Genomic DNA, 24,805 nt, shown 5'->3' on the forward strand with positions numbered 1-24,805 from the left:
TTTTGTGATTAACGTCTAAATGTGCTCACAGTCAGTAGTGTAATTATGCGGGTCAGATGGTGCTTTCGTGACTTTGTTTTTCGCGTGTTGGCTTTGCAGTGACGAATAGCCAGACGACCGGGCTGGAAGTCATTCAATGACGTATGTGTACCGTACGTAAAAAATGTATAATTTAAGCAGTGGTGGTTGAGCAAGGTTTGCCATCCGGCAAAGTTATACAAAGTGCGAAAATTCAATCTGTCCAAAAGAGTAGGGAGGAAAGACAGTATGAAAGACATGAATTCGAGTACAGCAACTAGCGGTTGCAAATCCATATTTACGGCGCTACAGGAACGCAATTAAAATCTGACATACTGACATCTTCACTCGAAATGAAATGTATGCGCAAACACACTCTAACCAGTCTCCAGGATGATATCAAGAAAAACTTCAAACATCACATACTCAGCTGACGTTCCAGACAGCACTTCTTTAGAAACAACCACATGTCCATGTTTTATGTTTCAAGATGTCTTAACAAGCTCGAAGTAAATAATAATTAAGCGTCCCCCTAACTAAGTATGTTGTAACAAAGGTTGAAACAGACTACCACTTTATGCTGGCATAGCGCCGTAAATATTCAACTACGATCTCTAGTTTCCATACTCAGACTATTATTATTATTTTTGATGCCGTCTTTCTGCCCACACCTTTGGTCATGTTGTTTCTCCGCACACTGCATATACCAGACTAGATGTTACAGAATGATGGTCGAATTGCCAGGAGACCATAGAAAGTGCTGGAAACGGCAAAATGACATAATGCGTTCATGGCGATTTATAGCTTTGAAATTTACCAGATGGTAACTACGTGACAGAAAATGAGATACGTTTAACCAAGGTGCTACGATGTAAGTTGTAAAATATGTTTCTTCATTACAGAAAGTTATCAGCTGAAATAGTGAACGTATAAATGTCGTGACAAAAGGGTACGTCCAGTTACTATGGGCAACATATGAGACCCTACAGCATCGGTATTAATGAAACGAAGGACTATGCACCATTCGACAGTTCTCAAGGCATTGAAAATGAAACACAATTTGTGTTGGTAGGATTGCTGCTGTGATTCTGAGTAAAGACGATATAATTTTATTGCTTCTGTGATGTGGAAGTGATGACTCAGAGACTGATGCATAGTGTGATATCAACTCCTCAACTCCTCTTTGTATCTGGATATCTATCTGGTATACAGTAACCTAGGGAGTAAGCCTTGTGTGCATAGTAATTCTTGTGCACAATGACTCTTGGACATGCAGTAACTCTTGTGGATGTAGTAATTCTTGCATGCACAATAATTGTACTCTTGTATGTGCAGTAACTCTCATGGGTGCAGTAACTTTTGCATGTGCAGTAACTCTTGTGCATGCTGTAAATCATGTACATACAGAAAGTCTTGTGTGTGCAACAACTATTGTTCATGCAGTAACTCTCATTCATAGTTACTCTTTTGCATGCCATACCTATAATGCAGTCAGTAACTGTTGGGTGTGCAGTAACTGTTGCATTTGCGGCAACTTTTCTGTACACAGTAACACTTGCATGTAGAATTACACTGGAATGTGCAGGAACTCTTGCACATTCAGCAATTCTAGCTAGTGTAGCAACCATAGTGTGTGCAGGATCTCTTGCATGCCCAGTATTTCTAATGGGCAGTGTAAGTCACACTTGTGCAGTAGCTCCTGGATACACAGTAACTCCTTCATGCACAGTGACTCTTGCATGTACAGTAAGTCTCTTGTTTTCAGTTAATGTGTGTGCAATAACTATGGAGCTTGCATTAATTGCTTTGCATGCTGTAATGCAGAAAGAAATAGATGCAGAGAGAGAAAAGTAGGAAGTAGAAAGAATGGAGGGAGGGTGGGAGGGTAGGAGGGCGTGATGGAGGGTGGGAAGGAGGGAGGTAGGGAGGTGGGGAGGGAGGTTGGAAGGAAGGGAGAGAGGGAGAGGAGGTGGGAGGTTTGAGAGAGGGAAAGTGACAGAGATAAGGGGAGGAGGAGGGGAGTTAGACGGAGGTATGGTGAGAAGATGGAGGAAGGGTATAGGGCAAATGGATGATAAGAAGTGAGGGGCTCAAATTCAAAGATATAGTAGCAACAGCAATTGAGAGATTCACATCTCAATTGATAAGAGATGGAACTGATCCCCCATGGTACACAAAACAGGTCCGAATGCTGTTGCAGAGGCAACGGAAAAAGCATGCGAAGTTCAGAAGAACGCGAAATCCCGAAGATTGGCTATAATTCGCAGACGCGCGAAATTTGGCATGGACTTCAATGCGAGATGCCTTTAATAGGTTCGACAACGAAACATTGTCTCGAAATTTGGTAGACAATCCGAAGAAATTCTGGTCGTATGTAAAGTACACAAGCGGCAAGACGCAGTCAATACCTTCGCTGCGCAGTGCTGATGGTATTGTTACCGACGACTGTGCCGCTAAAGCGGAGTTATTGAACGCAGTTTTCCGAAATTCATTCACCAGGGACGACGAATGGAATATTCCAGAATTTGAAACAGGAACAGCTGCTAGCAGAGTTTCTTAGAAGTAGATACCTTAGGGGTTGCGAAGCAACTCAAATCGCTTGATACGGGCAAGTCTTCAGGTCCAGATTGTATACCGATTAGGTTCCTTTCAGATTAAGCTGATACAATAGCTCCCTACTTAGCACTCATATACGACTGCTCGCTCACCGATAGATCTGTACCTACAGAATGGAAAATTGCGCAGGTCGCACCAGTGTTTAAGGAGGGTAGTAGGAGTAATCCATCGAACTACAGACCTATATCATTGACGTCGGTTTGCAGTAGGGTTCTGGAGCATATAATGTATTCAGACATTATGAATCACCTCGAAGGGAACGATCTATTGATACGTAATGAGCATGGTTTCAGAAATCATCGTTCTTGTGCAACGCAGCTAGCTCTTTATTCGCACGAAGTAATGGCCGCTATCGACGGGGGATCTCAGGTTGATTCCGTATTTCTAGATATCCGGAAGCTTTTGACACCGTTCCTCACAAGCGACTTCTAATCAAGCTGCGGGCCTATGGTGTATCGTCTCAGTTGTGCGACTGGATTGGTGATTTCCGGTCAGGAAGGTCGCAGTTCGTAGTAATAGACGGCAAATCATCGAGTAAAACTGAAGTGATATCAGGTGTTCCCCAGGGAAGCGTCCTGGGACCTCTGCTGTTCCTGATCTACATAAATGACCTGGGTGACGATCTGAGCAGTTCTCTTAGTTTGTTCGCAGATGATGCTGTAATTTAGCGTCTAGTAAGGTCATCCGAAGACCAGTATCAGTTGCAAAGCGGTTAAGAAAAGATTGCTGTATGGTGTGGCAGGTGGCAGTTGACGATAAGTAACGAAAAGTGTGAGGTGATCCACATGAGTTCCAAAAGAAATCCGTTGAAATTCGATTACTCGATAAATAGTACAGTTCTCAAGGCTGTAAATTCAACTAAGTACCTAGGTGTTAAAATTACGAACAACTTCAGTTGGAAAGAATACATAGATAATATGTGGGGAAGGCGAGCCAAAGGCTGCGTTTCATTGGAAGGACACCTAGAAGATGCAACAAGTCCACTAAAGAGACAGCTTACACTACACTCGTTCGTCCTCTGCTAGAATATTGCTGCGTGGTGTGGGATCCTTACCAGGTGGGATTGACGGAGGTCATCGAAAGGGTGCAAAAAAGGGCAGCTCGTTTTATATTATCACGTAATAGGGGAGAGAGTGTGGCAGATATGATACGCGAGTTGGGATGGAAGTCATTACAGCAAAGACGTTTTTCGTCGCGGCGATATCTACGAGTATTTGCGAAATTTCAGTCACCAACTGTCTCTTCTGAATGCGAAAATATTTTGTTGAGCCCAACCTACATAGGTAGGAATGACCATCAAAATAAAATAAGAGAAATCAGTGCTCGAACAGAAATGTTTAGGTGTTCGTTTTTCCCGCGCGCTGTTCGGGAGTGGAATGGTAGAGAGATTGTATGATTATGGTTCGATGAAACCTCTGCCAAGCACTTAAATGTGAATTACAGAATAATCATGTAGATGTAGATGTAGAGGAGGGAATGGGCGAGGAAAAGAAGCAGGAAGACAGATGGGGGACTGAATGGAGGGATATAGAGAAAAAAGCAACCAAATGCATTTTATACCGTATTTCCTTTCTGTTGTCTATAATTACTAGGTGCTTCCGAACTTAGGGAGGGAGTGTGTATATATATATATATATATATATATATATATATATATATATATATATACTACCCTCCATTAGTTTGGAAACTTGGAAACACCTAGTAATTATAGACAACAGAAAGAAAAAACAGTATAAAAATTCATTTTGTTGTTTTGCAAATGTTTATTAAGCTCAAATAATACACAGGAAGGTGCAACCATTAAATTTTCGTTTCCTCAAATTAGCCACCCTTTGGTTTCATCACTGCCTTGCACACTCTCAGCATGTGCTGCATCAGTTTTACCAAGATTTCAGTTGGAATTAATCTCCATTCTTTCTGTAGGAACCCCCACAATTGTGATCCACTCATGATTTCCCATTTTAGGCTCGTCCTGTCCAATTCATCCCATAGCAGTTCGATTGCATTACAATCAGGGGATTGTGGCGGTATTTCCATGTTTTTCAATATTTTATGAACCCATAGAGACTTCACATAGTTCTGACACAAGCGAGACGTATGGTTTGGCTCATTGTCATGCTGGAAGTTAAACCCTTGCACAATCAGACACAAACCAGATGTCTTAGCATGTCGCTGGTAAATGGCATGATGATCCTTTTGGATCATTTTTTCCATCTATTCTCACCAAATATCCGACTTTATTCCCTCCATAGGATCCCCATACCATCACAGAACCTCCACCATGCTTTACAGTTGGAATTACGCGCTGTGGATTCAAGCGTTCTTGGCGTAAATGGCTTAAAAACTGACGGAGTTTACTTCCAAATATTTGGAACTTGGATTCATCAGTTAGTAAGACCCTTTCCCAATCCTCCGCTGTCCAATGTTGGGGTGTCTTAGCCCACTGAAGCCTTTTCTTCTTGTTAACAGGGCGCAACAGTGGTTTCCTTGTTGCTACATAGCCTCGTCATCTGCCAGTCGTCGTCTCACTGTTGACTCACCCACTGGAGTATCTCTCGTTACGTTTATTCAGCAGTCAATTCAGGGACAGTTTCTAACCTGTTTCGTTTTCTGGTCACTACCAAATACTTTCCTTGGCTTTCTGATATCTTCCTGAGTGCTCGTGAGCGAGGACGATCTCCATAGGAGCCTGTTTCTTGACGCTGGTGTATGGGTTTGACAACTCTGGTGATGTAAATCATCAGTTTCTTTGCTATTTGTCGGACACGATTGACATCTTGCTGGAATGTGATAATCATTACCCGTTACTCATAAGGTTCAAATGGTTCAAATAGCTCTGAGCGCTTTGGGACTTAAATTCTGACGTCATCAGTCCCCTAGAACTTAGAACTACTTAAACCTAACTAACCTAAGGACATCACACACATCCATTCCTGAGGCAGGATTCGAACCAGCGACCATAGCTATCGTGTGGGTCCAGACTGTAACGGTCACTCTGGCACATAAGGAATCTGGCACTTTGTGGTCATTTTCAATTACTTTCGCAGCGTGTTATTCCTTTATGCAAACACATCAACAAGTGAACAGAAATATAAACATCGTACCTCTGCATAGCCATGCGGTCTACTCGCGCCACCTGGCGTGCTTAGTAGGACTGCTTCGACAGGTAACGTTGGTTTACATAAATAGGAACGATACTAGTATGTTCCAAAATGTATGTATATGTACAATGATTAAGCGTACAATACTGTACATGTCATTATTAACCGTTATTTGAGCTTGCTATTCTGTATACTAACAAATAACTCACACAGTGTTTATATATGTTTTATATAGTGTAGGTAATAATATGTTTACTATAATTGCGGTCATGCAAACATGTTTTCCAGGCAACTAAATGGAGACTGATGAGGAGCAAACACACACTAATTCTCTGGTGATACGAAAGTGTGATCTTCCATGAAGTTGGGAGACATCGATTAATACAGTGTTGACACCAAGTTGTAGAATAGGAGCTGTGCCAAACTGCAAACTGCTATCTGTCACGACAGCAACAGAAATTTACAGATCAAACACGCACAAATCGCCATAGATTGGAGCATTACAGTATTTAAACCACAAGCACTGCTGTGTGACGCCAGTGGAGAAGTTTTCAGAAGAGAATCGATGGTAATCAATTTGCTCTAATGTGGGACGTGAGCGACAGGTGTACCAGCCCCACTAGATATGCCTAATGCATTGTGCATCCAACAATGCACATGAGATACCAGCCCTGCTAGATGTGCCTAATGGCATTGTTTGTCCAACAGTGTGTTTGACATACCAGCCCTGCTAGATATGCCGAATGGTGTTGTGTGTCCAACAGTCTGCATGACATACCAGTCCTTCTAGATACGCCTAATGGCATTGTGTGTCCAACAATGAGCACCATATACCATCCCTGCTATATATGCGTAATACAGTTTTGCAGCCAACAGTATGTGTGTGGCAGGATATGTGGTGGTCCCTCTGGCCCGCTCATAGTTGCACTCCATGCTACCCAGCACAGGAAGTGTTCCTTTCACGGATTCTCGAGTTGTCATGCGACTTGTCCCCTGTGCTCTGCTTGATACCAGCCCCCTAACAATTTGACCACCAAAAGCAACTGACTGCGAGAGAAACTCATGTCTCAAACACCTCGAACCTACTGCACGACACACTCTCAACTCTACTTTACATTCCTTAGAGACTATTCACCACAACTTTTAATGACAAAGTATGTGACATGCCCACACTTGGCTTTTTGTGTCTTCTATAATTGCAAGCTAACAACTTTCCGTTATTTGCCTTAATGTGAACACTTGATTCTATCCATGTCTCATACTTCTAGATCAACAGAAAGCATACTACTGGCGTCAATGGCGCGTCTCTTCGTGTTTTAAAACATGCAACATAAGTGGCAGTCACATCTGATTGACTTCACTTAGGAGCACGAAACTCTTACACCGCCAATAGACCATCGACCTCAGTTTGTGACATAAGTTTGAACTTGATACACCAAATTGTTCCAGGGAAAAACGGTTCATAAGACGGACACACAAACCAAATAACTGATGAAAAAGAGAGAGAAAAGATATTTTTTGTGTTAGATATTAACTAAACATCTGTCCATATTTGCCAGATGAGGCAAACCATACAGTGATAACTGAATGAAGCAGACAAGAGTATTGAGACAACCTGCATTCTGTGCCACTTTCCATTGTTGCCAGATGTATCGAAGATGGCGGCGATGACGTCGTCCAAGATGATGGCTGTGATGTCATCAAAGATGGCGGATTTGGGTGGGAACTTTGAATTTTAGTGAGAAGATGGTCAACTGGGCTACCTGCACTGACATAACCCCCCGAAAAATGGGGGGAAGTTCAGATTCCAACAGGATAACGAACACATCACACCAAAGTTATCTATACTAATCTAAGAAAATGGCAGGAAGATAGGTCACTTGGGCTACCTCCACTATCCTACGTCAACTGACCACCACCTCTTCCTAGGAACTTGTGGGGAGTGGACACGACCTGTGCTTGATGTAAGTCTTTATTATTCTGCAAGCACTATTTTATTTAAACAATTAGAGGCACTACCACCATCCAGTGTGGTCGCCAAGGTGTCCAGACTTCATCTCACCTAGTCACAGTAGCACCACCAGAGGGTGCTGTCATCCTCCTGTAATATAATCGAAGATGGTGGGAGGGAATGGAGGGAAACAATGGGGTCGCCATGGGGTCTGGATTCCAACTGATCTAGTATACAGTACCACCGCCAGAGAGCGCTCTAATATATGCCATAATCCAAGATGACTGCCATGATGTGGTGGGAAACAGTGTGTCCACCACAAGGTCTGGGTCTAGTACACAGTACCACCACCAGAGTGTTTTGTCATACATTCCATGATGTAAGCCAAGATGATGGTCTGGGGGGGGGGGGGAGGGAAATGGTGGGAAAAGGACTCTGTCTGAGCTGTACATAAGTCTCTATTTTGCAGAAAGTGTGTCCATCACAAGATCTAGAGTTCAACTGACCTAGTACACAGTACTGCCACCAGAGTGTGCTGTCAAGCGATGGACAGGTGCCCTCAAGCATGAGGCAGCGACATCCCTTTCATACTTGACACCTAAGGAATTCCTCCTGAAAATAAGTGAACACCTAGACACTGTTGCTGACACGACCTGATGGGAGCGAAGACCTATTTGCACAGTGAAGACACCGCAGGGGTGCATGCACCTCCACACCACCATAAGCCACCACCAGATGCAAGCCAGTGCGATCCATCACTCCCTCACTGCTGCTGCCTACACTGACCGGGTGAAAGTTGCGAATATTTTCGAGTATACAGTTAGAGTTCTCCAAGTGTTATACTAACATCACAGAACTCCAGCATGCGTTCATGCCATTCCCATATGCAAGACACCTCTGGGTAGCAAACGTGTTTTCCCATTACTAATGTGATACCTGAGGATACTAACATCACCATATAGCACAGGGTGCATTGTTCCTAGCACAACATGTGAGATGCATGTAACCATGCTTAACCACCCAGCATGACTGATGCAATGCCGTGAATTGTGCGTGCATAGCTACAAACCATCACAAGCGCATTTAACAAGGTTCTCAATGTTATACTGATGTCACATGGCTATGCAAAATAACAGCCAGGTAGACCTCTCGGAAATTGTATAGTGTCCCAGAAAGAGTTGATGCTCGCTTTTTTGATGTCCCAGCTTGTATGCACGGAAAGTCTTGCCCTAACAGAACCTGTTTACGAAAATAACGCAGAATAACGTCGAATGCGGTCTTCCTCATGGTCCTAACATGGCACCCCAACCATTATGTCTTACCCTTCCTGCTTTCAACATACACAAACGTTCTCACCGCTGTGTAGAGATTCCTATATCCCAGCAAAAAGGATGTAAATAAATAGAGAACTATGATTGGCTCTTATCGAATTTACACTATGAATTACTGATGCTGCAGGTGTGGAAGCACCCTCTACCTTTTTATCTATCTTTCTGAAGACCAGACTTTCAGCAGTTATTTTACACAGATCGCTATATTGCACCAGCAATTAAATCTTACAAACTACCTTACATATCGTCAAATATGGAAAGACACTTATTCAATTACACTGCTCTCCTACAGAGGACAGGAACTTGAATATTAGAATGTGAAACCGACCCAAAACCCATCAATCTATCACAGTGTACCCTACATATTGTCAAATACAGAAAGATTCCTACTCAATTACACTGCCCTCCCACGCAGGACAGGAACTTGAATATTAGAACGTGGAGCCAATCTCCAACCCATCAATATATCACTGCATACTGTATCGATGTCGTAAACATACAATTCCTATCCTTCACCATACAAAAATCGCCCTTTTACATCATTCGTACATGTAATGTGAAGACAAACAGCACAGTACATATATCAACATCTACATACATACTCCGTAAGCCACCTCACGATGTGTGGCGGAGGGTATCTTGAGTACCTCTATCTGTTCTCCCTTCTATTCCAGTCTCGTATTGTTTGTGGAAAGAAGGATTGTCGGTATGCATCCGTGTGAGCTCTAACCTCTCAGATTTTATCGTCATGGTCTCTTCGCGAAACATACGTAGGAGGCAGCAATATACTGTTTGACTCCTCAGTGAAGGTATGTTCTCGAAACTTCAACAAAAGCCCATACTGAGCTACTGAGCGTCTCTCCTGCAGAGTCTTCCACTGGAGTTTATCTATCATCTCCGTAATGCTTTCGCGATAACTAAATGATCCTGTAACAAAGTGCACTGCTCTCCATTGGATCTTCTCTATCTCTTCTATCTATCTGGTACAGATCCCACACTGCTGAGCAGTGTTCAAGCAGTGGGCGAACAAGTGTACTGTAACCTACTTCCTTTGTTTTCGGATTTCATTTCCATAGGATTCTTCCAATGAATCTCAATATGGCATCTGCTTTACTGACGATCAACTTTATATGATCATTCCATTTTAAATCACTCTTAATGCGTACTCCCAGTTAATTTATGGAAATAACTGCTTCCAGTTGCTGACCTGCTATATTGTATCTAAATGATAAAGGATCTTTCTTTCTATGTATTCGCAGCACATTACACTTGTCTACATTGAGATTCAATTGCCATTCCCTGCACCATGCGTCAATTCGCTGCAGATCCTCCTGCATTTCAGTACAATTTTCCATTGTTACAACCTCTCGATACACCACAGCATCATCCGCAAAAAGCCATAGTGAACTTCCGATGTCATCCACAAGGTCATTTATGTATATTGTGAATAGCAACGGTCCTACGCCACTCCCCTGCGGAACACCTGAAATCACTCTTACTTCGGAAGACTTCTCTCCATTGAGAATGACATGCTGCGTTCTGTTATCTAGGAACTCTTCAATCCAATCACACAATTGGTCTGATAGTCCATATGTTCCTACTTTGTTCATTAAACGACTGTGGGGAACTATGTCGAACGCCTGGCGGAAGTCAAGAAACACGGCATCTACCTGGGAACCCGTGTCTATGTCCCTCTGAGTCTCGTGGACGAATAGCGCGATCTGGGTTACACACGATCGTCTTTTTCGAAACCCATGCTGATTCCTACAGAGTAGATTTCTAGTCTCCAGAAAAGTCATTATACTCGAACATAATATGTGTTCCAAAATTCTACTACTGATAGACGTTAGAGATATAGGTATATAGTTCAATAAATCTGTTCGACGTCCCTTCTTGAAAACGAGGATGACCTGTGCCCTTTTCGAATCCTTTGGAACGCTACGCTCTTCTTGAGACCTACGGTACACCGCTGCAAGAAGGGGGGCAAGTTCCTTCGCGTACTCTGTGTAAAATCGAACTGGTATCCCATCAGGTCCAGCGGCCTTTCCTCTTTTGAGCTATTTTAATTGTTTCTCTATCCCTCTGTCGTCTATTTCGTTGTCATCTATGCGACAATCTAGAAAAAGAACTACAGTGCAGTCTTCCTCTGTGAAACAGCTTTGGGAAAAGACATTTAGTATTTCGGCCTTTAGTCTGTCATCCTCTGTTTCAGTACCATTTTGGTCACGGAGTGTCTGGGCTTTTGTTTTGATCCACCTATCGCTTTGACATAAGACCAAAATTTCTTAGGATTTTTTGCCAAGTCAGTACATAGAACTTTAATTTCGAATTCATTGAACGTCTCTCGCATAGCCCTCCTCACACTACATTTCGCTTCGCGTAATTTTTGTTTGTCTGCAAGGCTTTGGCTATATTTATGTTTGCTGTGAAGTTCCCTCTAATTCCGCAGCAGTTTTCTAACTCGGTTGTTGTACCACGGTGGCTCTTTTCCATCTCTTACGACCTCGCTTGGCACATACTCATCTAACACATATTGTACGATGGTTTTGAACTTTGTCCACTAATCCTCAACACTATCTGTACATGAGACAAAACTTTTGTGTTGAGCCATCAGGTACTCTGAAATCTGCTTTTTGTCACTTTTGCTAAACACAAAAATCTTCCTACCTTTTTTAATATTTCTATTTACGGCTGAAATCATCGATGCAGTAACCGCTTTATGATCGCTGATTACCTGTTCTACGTTAACTGTTTCAAATAGTTCGGTTTGTTTGTCACCAGAAGGTCTAATATGTTATCGCCACGAGTTGGTTCTCTGTTTAACTGCTCAAGGTAGTTTGCAGAATAAGCACTTAAAAAAATTTCACTGTATTCTTTGTCCCTGCCATCCGTTATGAACGTTTCAGTCTCCCAGTCTATATCTGGCCAATTAAAATCTCCATCCAGAGCTATAACATGGTGGCGAAATCTACTCGAAATATATTGCAAATTATCCTGAAGGTGCTCAGCCACAATAGCTGCTGAGCCAGGGGGCCTATAGAGACATCCAATTACCATGTGTGAGACTGCTTTAACCGTGACCTTCACCCAAATTATTTCACATTTCGGATCTCTGTCAATTTCCTTCCATACTATTGCACTTCTTATCGCTATAAATAGGCCTCCCCCTTCACTGTCCAGCCTGTCTCTGCGGTATACATTCCAATCTGAGTTTAGAATATACCCATGGCACTAGATATTTACCGTGAGGTTGACTGTCATCCACTCCCAACGGGTGACCAGAGTACCCTCAGAGGACCGAAGTCACTGTCAGAACTGTTCTACAAATTAGGGCTTGTTTCCCCCATGACACAAACGCATTACTGTCTATGGTCCAGATCTGCTTGCTTGCTTGTTTTTCTACACCCATCTCCAGACTATGGGATTACAAGAACATGTATTTTAGCATGGTTCGCCGTAATATAATATAGTAGAGCGTCGATTATCCGAACGTCGGTCAACCGAACAACCGCTTAACCGAACTGTCTGCATCATCCCCTCACTCCCAAACCAAGTTTCCCACTGTAGTCGCCGCACTGGGCCACCGCTGGCGGAACATTGCTTCTAATGGGGCCTTCACGAGGCGCTGCTGACCGGCCAAGCCGCCAGTCGCTGTGTTTCAACAATCAGCACACTTCTGTCGGCTCGGCACTGGCAGTAGAAGTAGCGGCAGTATCAAAGCAGGTTGGCAGCCCTGCAGCCAGCGACTAGCGCGAGTTTTGGTGTTCTCGTAAAGATAAGTTATTTTAGATTATAAAACATATAGATTAGTACTGATTACGTGGTAAATAAGTGTATTAGGGTGCCGTTTAATTGTTCCATTAAAGGTTTCATTTTTCTTTACGTAGTATAGCAGAAAACGCGAAAAGACCGTACAGTCGTATTTTCTGTTTACGTTCTGCTGCAGCAAATCTATAGAATTTCGTTTAGTTGTTCCTTGCTCTGTCCAGCAATTTAACTTAGCGTACCTCTTCATTATTTAACTAGCATTTCCGGAAAGTAGCGTAAAGTTTAACTTGTTGTTTCAGAAACTTTGCACTTTTGTTTTTGTTTACACACAGTTGCGTATAGGCCAAATTTGGGTAACCATATTTTCGTGTTTATCTGTTATTTAACTGACTTATTCTTAATAAACTATTACGTTTATCATGAGTGAAAAGTGCCTGACTTGCCGTAGAATTGTTAGGTCGGGGCTTTGGTGTGATGGGTGCTGTAGTTTTTTCCATGTGGGTGACTGTAGTGGCGTGGGAATAGGGGAAGTAAATGAGACTCATCAGTGGTTTTGTAGGATTTGTAGTAGAGATAGGAAGATACTAGAACAGGAGGGGAAAATTGCCGCCCTTCAGGCTGAGTTAGACAAGGCCAGGGGAGATCTTGACAGGTTAAGGAGGGAGAAGGGTAAAGAGAGGTGGGAAGTGGCAACAGGCATCAGGAGGAACAGGCCTAGAACTTTGTCTGACAGCTTTATGGTGAATGTGGAAAATAGATTTGACGTGTTGCTTCAGTTAGAAGCTGGTGAGCCTCAAGCAGTTACAGGCGTAGCCAGGGCACAACAAACTTTCAGCAGCAAATTGAAAAGTAAGAATGTAGGGAAATCAGTAAAGAGAAAGAAAGTGTTGTTGTTAGGTAGTTCCCATGGAAGAGGTGTTGACCAACCCTTGCAGGATGAACTAGGATCAGAATACAAGGTCACCAATTTTTTTAAACCTAGTGCTGGTCTGGAGCAGGTGACAGAGGATTTAGGATCACTTTGCAAAGATTTCACTAAGGAAGACACCGTGGTTATAGTGGGTGGGGCAGGTAACAGTATTGACAGAGATCCTGGGTACAGTATAGAGAGTGACCTGGCGAAGATTGCATCAGCATCGAAGCATACCAGTGTTGAGTTTGTATCTGTTCTTGGGCGCCATGACCGACCTCATTTGAACTCTTCTGTCAAGAGAGTTAATTTGGAGCTGGAACGGCTGCTCATGTCGGGTGCGGGGTCACACATTGGTGTGGTTCATGTTGATTCTATCAGTAGGTGGGATTATACTAGGCATGGCCTTCACCTCAACAGGAAGGGGAAGGGTAAATTAGCTGGGGAAATAGCAGGAAAGTTAAAGGGGGGAGGCACTGTCATGAGTGGTAAAATACCAGTGGTTATAGGATTCAGAAAAGACCCTTTTTTAGGGTAGGGAGGACAGAAAGAAAGCAAATTTTAAGAGAGGTTAGAACTGAGACAAACCTTCAGTTTGAGAAAGAAATCAAAAAACACAATTCCAGCTTATTACATCAACATAAACAGCCATTGGTTAAGAATTTTCAACTGTCAGCAGATATTTTAACTCCACCCAATTTTAACTCAGTCAATGTGAAATGTCAGCTATCTTTATTGCATCAAAATATTCGAGGACTGAGAAATAAAATTAATGAATTAACTATCTGCATAGATGAATTAGAGTCTTCAAACCCAGCTGACATAATCTGCCTCTCGGAACATCATGTGACCACTGGTATAGAACTTTTAAGTGTTACAGGGTTTAGGTTAGCATCTCACTTTTGTAGATCAGAAATGGAGAAAGGAGGAGTTGCCACATTCATCAGGAACTGTCATAAATTTAAGAACATAGACATTCATAAATTTTGCCTAGAACAGCATATGGAAGCATGTGCAACAGAATTAGATTTTCACAAAAAATCTTTCATAATATTAAGTGTATATCGAGCACCTGCAGGTAACTTTAATCTGTTTGTAAACCACCTTGAAGCTGTACTGGCCCATTTAACAACCAAAAACAAAGAAATAGTGGTTGCTGGTGATTTCAATGTAGATTTCCTTAAAGACTCTCCCAATAAGAACTTATTTGAGTTAGTAACACTATCATTCAACTTAATTCCCACAGTAAAGTTCTCCACTAGGATAGCCACTTGCTCACAAACAGCCATTGATAATATCTTTATAGAAAAGTCCAATGATCAAAATTATATTACAAAACCAATAGTCAATGGCCTCTCAGACAATGACATGCAGTTCCTTCTGTTAAATGTTAATACTGAACAGGATATAAAATCTGTTAAATCTGAGCTCAAGAGGGTAATCAGTAAGCCAAAAATTGATTATTTTAGGACACTCCTCAGAGACATTCACTGGACTGATGTTTACAGTGCTCATGGCATGAATGAAAAATATAACATTTTTGATAATGAAGTGCTTACTTTATTTGAACACTGCTTTCCCCCAAAACTTACCAAGATTAGAGCAAAGTCTACAAAGAAGCCATGGATTACTCGAGGAATAGGGGTATCTTGTAAAACAAAAAGAAAACTGTATCTGTCAATCCGAAACATTTCCAATGTTGATGCTATAGCACATTATAAGAAATACTGCAAAATATTAAAGACTGTAATACGGATGTCAAAGCAAATATGTTACAAGGAAAAGATAGTCATATCAGATAACAAAATAAAGACAATATGGGATATAGTGAAGGAGGAGACCGGTAGAACCAGACATGAAGAGGAACAAATAGCATTAAGAGTAAATGATACATTGGTGACAGATGTGTATAGTGTTGCAGAACTTTTTAACAAACATTTTATAACCGTTACTGAAAAGATGGGATTGTCAGGTTCGGTAGATGCTGCTATGGATTACCTTAGACCAGACATTTCAAGTAACTTCCATAATATGAATTTGACCCTCACTACCCCAACAGAAATAATGTCCATCATAAAATCTTTAAAATCAAAAACATCTAGTGGGTATGATGAAATATCAACAAAGTTAATTAAAGAATGTGATTCTGAGCTAAGTAACATTAAGCTATCTGTGTAACCAGTCGTTTATCAGTAGAATATTTCCTGAATGGCTGAAATATGCTGAAGTTAAGCCACTGTTTAAGAAGGGAGATAAAGAAATAGCATCAAATTTCCGTCCAATTTCATTGTGGCCAGCATTCTCAAAAATTTTCGAGAAAGTAATGTACAGTCGTCTTTATAACCATCTTATCTCAAATAACATACTGTCAAAGTCACAGTTTGGATTTCTAAAAGGTTCTGATATTGGGAAGGCTATCTTCACTTACAGTGAAAATGTGCTTAATTCATTAGACAAAAAATTGCAGGCAACTGGTATATTTTGTGATCTGTCAAAGGCATTTGACTGTGTAAATCACAATATCCTTTTAAGTAAACTAGAATATTATAGTGTAACAGGAAATGCTGCAAAATGGTTCAAATCTTATATCTCTGGCAGGAAACAAAGGGTGTTATTAGGAAAGAGACATGTATCAAGCTATCAGGCATCATCCAACTGGGAGCTAATTACATGTGGGGTCCCACAAGGTTCCATTTTGGGGCCCTTACTTTTCCTTGTGTATATCAATGACCTTTCATCAGTAACATTACCAGATGCCAAGTTTGTTTTGTTTGCCGATGATACAAACATTGCAATAAATAGCAAATCAAGTGTAGTCTTAGAAAGATCAGCCAATAAAATATTTGTGGACATTAATCACTGGTTCCTAGCCAATTCTTTGTCACTAAACTTTGAAAAAACACACTACATGCAGTTCAGAACTTGTAAGGGGTGTCCCAAAAGTATATGTCTAACATACGATGACAAGAAGATAGAAGAAGTGGACAGTGTTAAATTCTTGGGATTACAGCTTGATAATAAATTCAAATCGAAGGAGCACACCACAGAACTGCTGAAGCGTCTTAACAAACCTCTGTTTGCAATGCGAATTTTGTCAGACATAGGGGATATAAAAATGAAAAAGCTGGCATACTATGCTTACTTTCATTCCATAATGTCATATGGGATTATTTTTTGGGGTAATTCATCAAGCCAAGCTAAAGACTTCCGGGCACAAAAACGTGCAGTAAGAATTATATGTGGTGTGAACTCAAGAACATCCTGCAGAAGCCTGTTTAGGGAACTAGGGATACTAACTACAGCTTCCCAATATATTTATTCCTTAATGAAATTTCTCATTAAAAATATATCACTTTTTCAAACCAACACCTCAATTCATGGAATCAATACTAGAAATAAGAATAATCTTCACAAGGATTTAAAGTCACTTAGTCTTGTACAAAAAGGTGTGCATTATTCAGGAACACACATTTTCAATAACTTGCCAGCAGCCATAAAAAGCTTAACAACCAATGAAATTCAGTTTAAGAGAAGCCTAAAGGATTTATTGGTGGCCAACTCCTTCTACTCCATTGATGAATTTCTTAGTAAAACCAACTGATTTGTATATAAGTACAACATAACTTCTGCACAATTTCAGTGCAGTAATGTGTTCACTGAAAATTTGTGTGTCTGTGTGTGTGTGTGGTTGTGTGTAAGTATAATCTAACTTCTGCACCATTTCAGTGCAGTAATGTGTTCATTGTAAATAAGTATTTCAGTAGTTGTATTACATGTCTATTACCTTATAAATAATTAAAAAACTTTTTTATTTTAAATTCAGTGCATTAGTATTTGCAAAATGACTCTTAGTGTTCATTAAAATATGACGATCATTCCACTTGGGACCTGTGGAATGGTACATTAGCTTATTTGTTTTAGTTGTAAATATTTGTCATGTATTGTTGTTTTTCTGACATGTTCCACATCCTGGAGGATCAATTGGAATGAAAGTAAATCTAATGTAATCTAAACTAAACAAGAAGATATACCACATTCTGAACATTCGTTATTCAGTATGGTGTATGTGGTGTCCCATATGCACAAAAAAAACATTGAATGGAGAATCTGCTTTTTGGCCATACAAACAGATCACCCTGCTATAAGGAACAAACAATTAACCACATTTCACGATTCAAATTCATTACTCCACTGTGAAATTGATGAATATAAGTGATAACGTAATCAATCAAAAGAAGCACCTAGTAAAAGTAAGAAGTCTTTCCTAATAACTCCAATAGTCAGAATGCTGGGACGGGTGGTTCCCATCCAACAAAATCACACTCGATGGTAGACCAAACATAGCTGTCATCAATTGGAATCTCCCTGCTGAGAGGGAACAAACATGTACTAAAATTTGTGCAGCACATTGATTATTTTTAGTGACCATTGGAATAAGATTTTTAAAAATATAAAACAAATGAAGGATTTACCTCAACAAGAAGATTTATCACATTCCCAACATCCGTTATTCAGTAAGGTGCATGTGAAGTCCCATATGCACAAAAAAACCATTGAATGGAGAATCTACTTTTTGGCCATAAGGACAGATGACCCTACTGTAAGGAACAAACATTTAACCACATTTCACGATTCAAATACATTACTCCACTGCGAAATTGATGAATATACGTGATAACGGTATCAATCAAAAGAAGCACCTAGCAAAAGAAGGAAGTCTTTCCTAATAACTCCAATAGTCAGAATGCTAGGAGTGTTGGTTCCCCTCCAACAAAATCACACTCGATGGTAGAACAAACATAGCAGTTATCAAATGGAATCTCCCTGCTGAGAGGGAAGAAACATGTACCACAATTTGTGCAGCACATTGATTATTTTTAGTGACCATCGGAATAAGAATTTTAAAAATATAAAGCAAATGAAGGATTTACCTAAACAAGAAGATTTATCACATTCCCAACATCCGTTATTCACTAAGGTGCATGTGAAGTCCCATATGCGCAAAAAACCCATTGAATGGAGAATCTGCTTTGTGGGCATACAACCAGATGACCCTGCTGTAAGGAAAAAGTATTAACTACATTTCACGACACATATACATTACTCCACTGTGAAATTGATGAATATAAGTGGTATTCCGGAGGTAAAATAGTCCCCCATTCGGATCTCCGGGCGGGGACTACTCAGGAGGACGTCGTTATCAGGAGAAAGAAAAGTGGCGTTCTACGGAACGGAGCATGGAATGTCAGATCCCTTAATCGGGCAGGTAGGTTAGAAAATTTAAAAAGGGAAATGGATAGGTTAAAGTTAGATATAGTGGGAATTAGTGAAGTTCGGTGGCAGGAGGAACAAGACGGGTGATCGGAGGGTTATAAATACAAAATCAAATAGGGGTAATGCAGGAGTAGGTTTAATAATGAATAAAAAAATAGGAGTGCGGGTTAGCTACTACAGACAGCATAGTGAACGCATGATTGTGGCCAAGATAGACACAAAGCCCATGCCTACTACAGTAGTACTAGTTTATATGCCAACTAGCTCTGCAGATGATGAAGAAATAGATGAAATGTATGACGAGATAAAAGAAATTATTCAGGTAGTGAAGGAGACGAAAATTTAATAGTCATGGGTGACTGGAATTCGCCAGTAGGAAAAGGGAGAGAAGGCAACATAGTAGGTGAATATGGATTGGCGGGAAGGAATGAAAGAGGAAGCCGCCTTGTAGAATTTTGCACAGAGAATAACTTAATCATAGCTAACACTTGGTTCAAGAATCATAAAAGACGGTTGTATACCTGTAAGAATCCTGGAGGTACTAAAAGGTATCAGATAGATTATATAATGGTAAGGCAGAGATTTAGGAACCAGGTTTTAAATTGTAAGACATTTCCTGGGGCAGATGTGGATTCTGACCACAATCTATTGGTTATGAACTGCAGATTGAAACTGAAGAAACTGCAAAAAGGTGGGAATTTAAGGAGATGGGACCTGGATAAACTGAAAGAACCAGAGGTTGTAGAGAGTATCAGGGAGAGCATAAGGGAACAATTGACAGGAATGGGGGAAGGAATACATTAGATGAAGAATGGGTAGCTCTGAGGGATGAAGTAATGAAGTCATCAGACGATCAACTAGGTAAACAGACGAGGGCTAATAGAAATCCTTGGGTAACAGAAGAAATATTGAATTTAATTGATGAAAGGAGAAAATATAAAAATGCAGTAAATGAAGCAGGCAAAAAGGAATACAAACATCTCAAAAATGAGATCGACAGGAAGTACAAAATGGCTAAGCAGGGATGGCTAGCGGACAAATGTAAAGATGTAGAGGCTTGTCTCACTAGGGGTAAGATAGATACTGCCTACAGGAAGATTAATGAGACCTTTGGAGAGAAGAGAACCACTTGTATCAATATCAAGAGCTCACATGGCAACCCAGTTCTAAGCAAAGAAGGGAAGGCAGAAAGGTGGAAGGAGTATATAGAGGGTTTATACAAGGGCGATGTACTTGAGGAAGAGGACGTAGATGAAGACGAAATGGGAGATAAGATACTGCATGAACAGTTTGACAGAGCACTGAAAGTCCTGAGTCGAAGTAAGGCCCCGGGAGTAGACAACATTCCATTAGAACTACTGATGGCCTCAGGAGAGCCAGTCATGACAAAACTCTACCATCTGGTGAGCACGATGTATGACACAGGCGTATTACCCTCAGGCTTCAAGAAGAATATAATAATTCCAATCCCAAAGAAAGCAGGTGTTGACAGACATGAAAATTACCGAACTATCAGTTTCATAAGTCACGGATGCAAAATACTAACGCGAATTCTTTACAGACGAATGGAAAACCTGTTAGAAGCCGACCTCAGGGAAGATCAGTTTGGATTCCGTAGAAATGTTGGAACACGTGTGGCAATACTGACCATATGACTTATCTTAGAAGAAAGATTAAGAAAAGGCAAACCTACGTTTCTAGCATTTGTAGACTTAGAGAAAGCTTTCGACAATGTTAACTGGAATACTCTCTTTCAAATTCTGAAGGTGGCAGGGGCAAAATACAGGGAGCGAAAGGCTATTTACAATTTGTACTGAAACCAGATGGCAGTTATAAGAGTCAAGGGGCATGAAAGGAAGCAGTGGTTGGGAAAGGAGTGAGACAGGGTTGTAGCCTCTCCCCAATGTTATTCAACCTGTATATAGAGCAAGCAGTAAAGGAAACAAAAGAAAAATTCGGAGTAGGTATTAAAATTCATGGAGAAGAAGTAAAAACTTGGAGGTTCGCCGATGACATTGTAATTCTGTCTGAGACAGCAAAGGAATTGGAAGAGCAGTTGAACGGAATGGACAGTGTCTTGGAAGGAGGATATAAGATGAACATCAACAAAAGCAAAACGAGGATAATGGAATGTAGTCAAATTAAGTTGGGTGATGCTGAGGGAATTAGATTAGGAAATGAGACACTTAAAGTAGTAAAGGAGTTTTGCTATTTAGGGAGTAAAATAACCGATCATGGTCGAAGTAGAGAGGATATAAAATGTAGACAGGCAATGGCAAGGAAAGCGTTTCTGAAGAAGAGAAATTTGTTAACATTGAGTATAGATTAAAGTGTCAGGAAGTCGTTTCTTTAAGTATTTGTATGGAGTGTAGCCATGTATGGAAGTGAAACATGGACAATAACTAGTTTGGACAAGAAGACAATAGAAGCTTTCGAAATGTGGTGCTACAGAAGAATGCTGAAGATAAGGTGGGTAGATCACGTAACTAATGAGGAGGTATTGAATAGGATTGGGGAGAAGAGGAGTTTGTGGCACATTTTGACTAGAAGAAGGGATCGGTTGGTAGGACATGTTTTGAGGCATCAAGGGATCACAAATTTAGCATTGGAGGGCACCGTGGAGGGTAAAAATCGTAGAGGAAGACCAAGAGATGAATACACTAAGCAGATTCAGAAGGATGTAGGTTGCAGTAGGTACTGGGAGATGAAGAAGCTTGCACAGGATAGAGTAGCATGGAGAGCTGCATCAAACCAGTCTCAGGACTGAAGACCACAACAGCAACAATAAGTGATAACGGTATCAATCAAAAGAAGCACCTGGCAAAAGAAAGAAGTCTTTCCTAATAACTCCAATAGTCAGAGTGCTGGGAGTGGTGGTTCCCATCCAACAAAATCACACTCGATGGTAGAACAAACATAGCAGTCGTCAAACCGAATCTCCCTGCTGAGAGGGAACAAACATGTACCACATTTTTTGCAGCACATTGCTTATTTTTAGTGACCATTGGAATAAGATTTTTAAAAATATAAACCAAATGAAGGAGAGCCCTGCAGCCAGGCGACTAACGCGAGTTTTGGTGTTCTCGTAAAGATAAGTTATTTTAGATTATAAAACATATAGATTAGTACTGATTACGTGGTAAATAAGTGTATTAGTGTGCCGTTTAAGCGTACCATTAAAGGTTTCATTTTTCTTTACGTAATATAGCAGAAAACGCGAAAAGACCGTACAGTCGTATTTTCTGTTTACGTTCTGCTGCAGCAAATCTATAGAATTTCGTTTAGTTGTTCCTTGCTCTCTCCAGCAATTTAACTTAGCGTACCTCTTCATCATTTAACTAGCATTTCCGGAAAGTAGCGTAAAGTTTAACTTGTTGTTTTAGAAACTTTGCACTTTTGTTTTTGTTGACACACAGTTGCGTATAGGCCAAATTTGTGTAACCATATTTTCGTGTTTATCTCTAATTTAACTGACTTATTCTTAATAAACTATTACGTTCATCATGAGTGAAAAGTGCTTGACTTGCCGTAGAATTGTTAGGTCGGGGCTTTGGTGTGATGGGTGCTGTAGTTTTTTCCGTGTGGGTGACTGTAGTGGCGTGGGAATAGGGGAAGTAAATGAGACTCATCTGTGGTTTTGTAGGATTTGTAGTAGAGATAGGAAGATACTGGAACAGGAGGGGAAAATTGCTGCCCTTCAGGCTGAGTTTGACAAGGCCAGGGGAGATCTTGACAGGTTAAGGAGGGAGAAGGGTAAAGATAGGTGGGAAGTGGCAACAGGCAACAGGAGGAACAGGCCTAGAACTTTGTCTGACAGCTTTATGGTGAATGTGGAAAATAGATTTGACGTGTTGCTTCAGTTAGAAGCTGGTGAGCCTCAAGCAGTTACAGGTGTAGACAGGGCACAACAAACTTTCAGCAGCAAATTGAAAAGTAAGAATGTAGGGAAATCAGTAAAGAGAAAGAAGGTGTTGTTGTTAGGTAGTTCCCATGGAAGAGGTGTTGGCCAACTCTTGCAGGATGAACTAGGATCAGAATACAAGGTCACCAATTTTTTTAAACCTAGTGCTGGTCTGGAGAGGGTGACAGAGGATTTAGGATCACTTTGCAAAGATTTCACTAAGGAAGACACCGTGGTTATAGTGGGTGGGGCAGGTAACAGTATTGACAGAGATCCTGGGTACAGTATAGAGTGTGACCTGGTGAAGATTGCATCAGCATCGAAGCATACCAGTGTTGAGTTTGTATCTGTTCTTGGGCGCCATGACCGACCTCATTTGAACTCTTCTGTCAAGAGAGTTAATTTGGAGCTGGAACGGCTGCTCATGTCGGGTGCGGGGTCACACATTGGTGTGGTTCATGTTGATTCTATCAGTAGGTGGGATTATACTAGGCATGGCCTTCACCTCAACAGGAAGGGGAAGGGTAAATTAGCTGGGGAAATAGCAGGAAAGTTAAAGGGGGGAGGCACTGTCATGAGTGGTAAAATACCAGTGGTTATAGGATTCAGAAAAGACCCTCTTTTAGGGTAGGGAGGACAGAAAGAAAGCAAATTTTAAGAGAGGTTAGAACTGAGACAAACCTTCAGTTTGAGAAAGAAATCAAAAAACACAATTCCAGCTTATTACATCAACATAAACAGCCATTGGTTAAGAATTTTCAACTGTCAGCAGATATTTTAACTCCACCCAATTTTAACTCAGTCAAAGTGAAATGTCAGCAATCTTTATTGCATCAAAATATTTGAGGACTGAGAAATAAAATTAATGAATTAACTATCTGCATAGATGAATTAGAGTCTTCAAACCCAGCTGACATAATCTGCCTCTCGGAACATCATGTGACCACTGGTATAGAACTTTTAAGTGTTACAGGGTTTAGGTTAGCATCTCTCTTTTGTAGATCAGAAATGGAGAAAGGAGGAGTTGCCACATTCATCAGGAACTGTCATAAATTTAAGAACATAGACATTCATAAATTTTGCCTAGAACAGCATATGGAAGCATGTGCAACAGAATTAGATTTTCACAAAAAATCTTTCATAATATTAAGTGTATATCGAGCACCTGCAGGTAACTTTAATCTGTTTGTAAACCACCTTGAAGCTGTACTGGCCCATTTAACAACCAAAAACAAAGAAATAGTGGTTGCTGGTGATTTCAATGTAGATTTCCTTAAAGACTCTCCCAATAAGAACTTATTTGAGTTAGTAACACTATCATTCAACTTAATTCCCACAGTAAAGTTCCCCACTAGGATAGCCACTTGCTCACAAACAGCCATTGATAATATCTTTATAGAAAAGTCCAATGAACAAAATTATATTACAAAACCAATAGTCAATGGCCTCTCAGACCATGACATGCAGTTCCTTCTGTTAAATGTTAATACTGAACAGGATATAAAATCTGTTAAATCTGAGCTCAAGAGGGTAATCAGTAAGTCAAAAACTGATTATTTTAGGACACTCCTCAGAGACATTCACTGGACTGATGTTTACAGTGCTCATTGCATGAATGAAAAATATAACATTTTTGCTAATGAAGTGCTTACCTTATTTGAACACTGCTTTCCCCCAAAACTTACCAAGGTTAGAACAAAGTCTACAAAGAAGCCATGGATTACTCGTGGAATAGGGGTATCTTGTAAAACTAAAAGAAAACTGTATCTGTCAATCCGAAACATTTCCAATGTTGATGCTATAGCACATTATAAGAAATACTGCAAAATATTAAAGACTGTAATACGGATGTCAAAGCAAATATATTACAAGGAAAAGATAGTCATATCAGATAACAAAATAAAGGCAGTATGGGATATAGTGAAGGAGGAG

The sequence above is a fragment of the Schistocerca cancellata genome, unplaced genomic scaffold (genome assembly GCF_023864275.1).
Source record: "Schistocerca cancellata isolate TAMUIC-IGC-003103 unplaced genomic scaffold, iqSchCanc2.1 HiC_scaffold_1150, whole genome shotgun sequence".
Classification (NCBI taxonomy): Eukaryota; Metazoa; Arthropoda; class Insecta; order Orthoptera; family Acrididae; genus Schistocerca; species Schistocerca cancellata.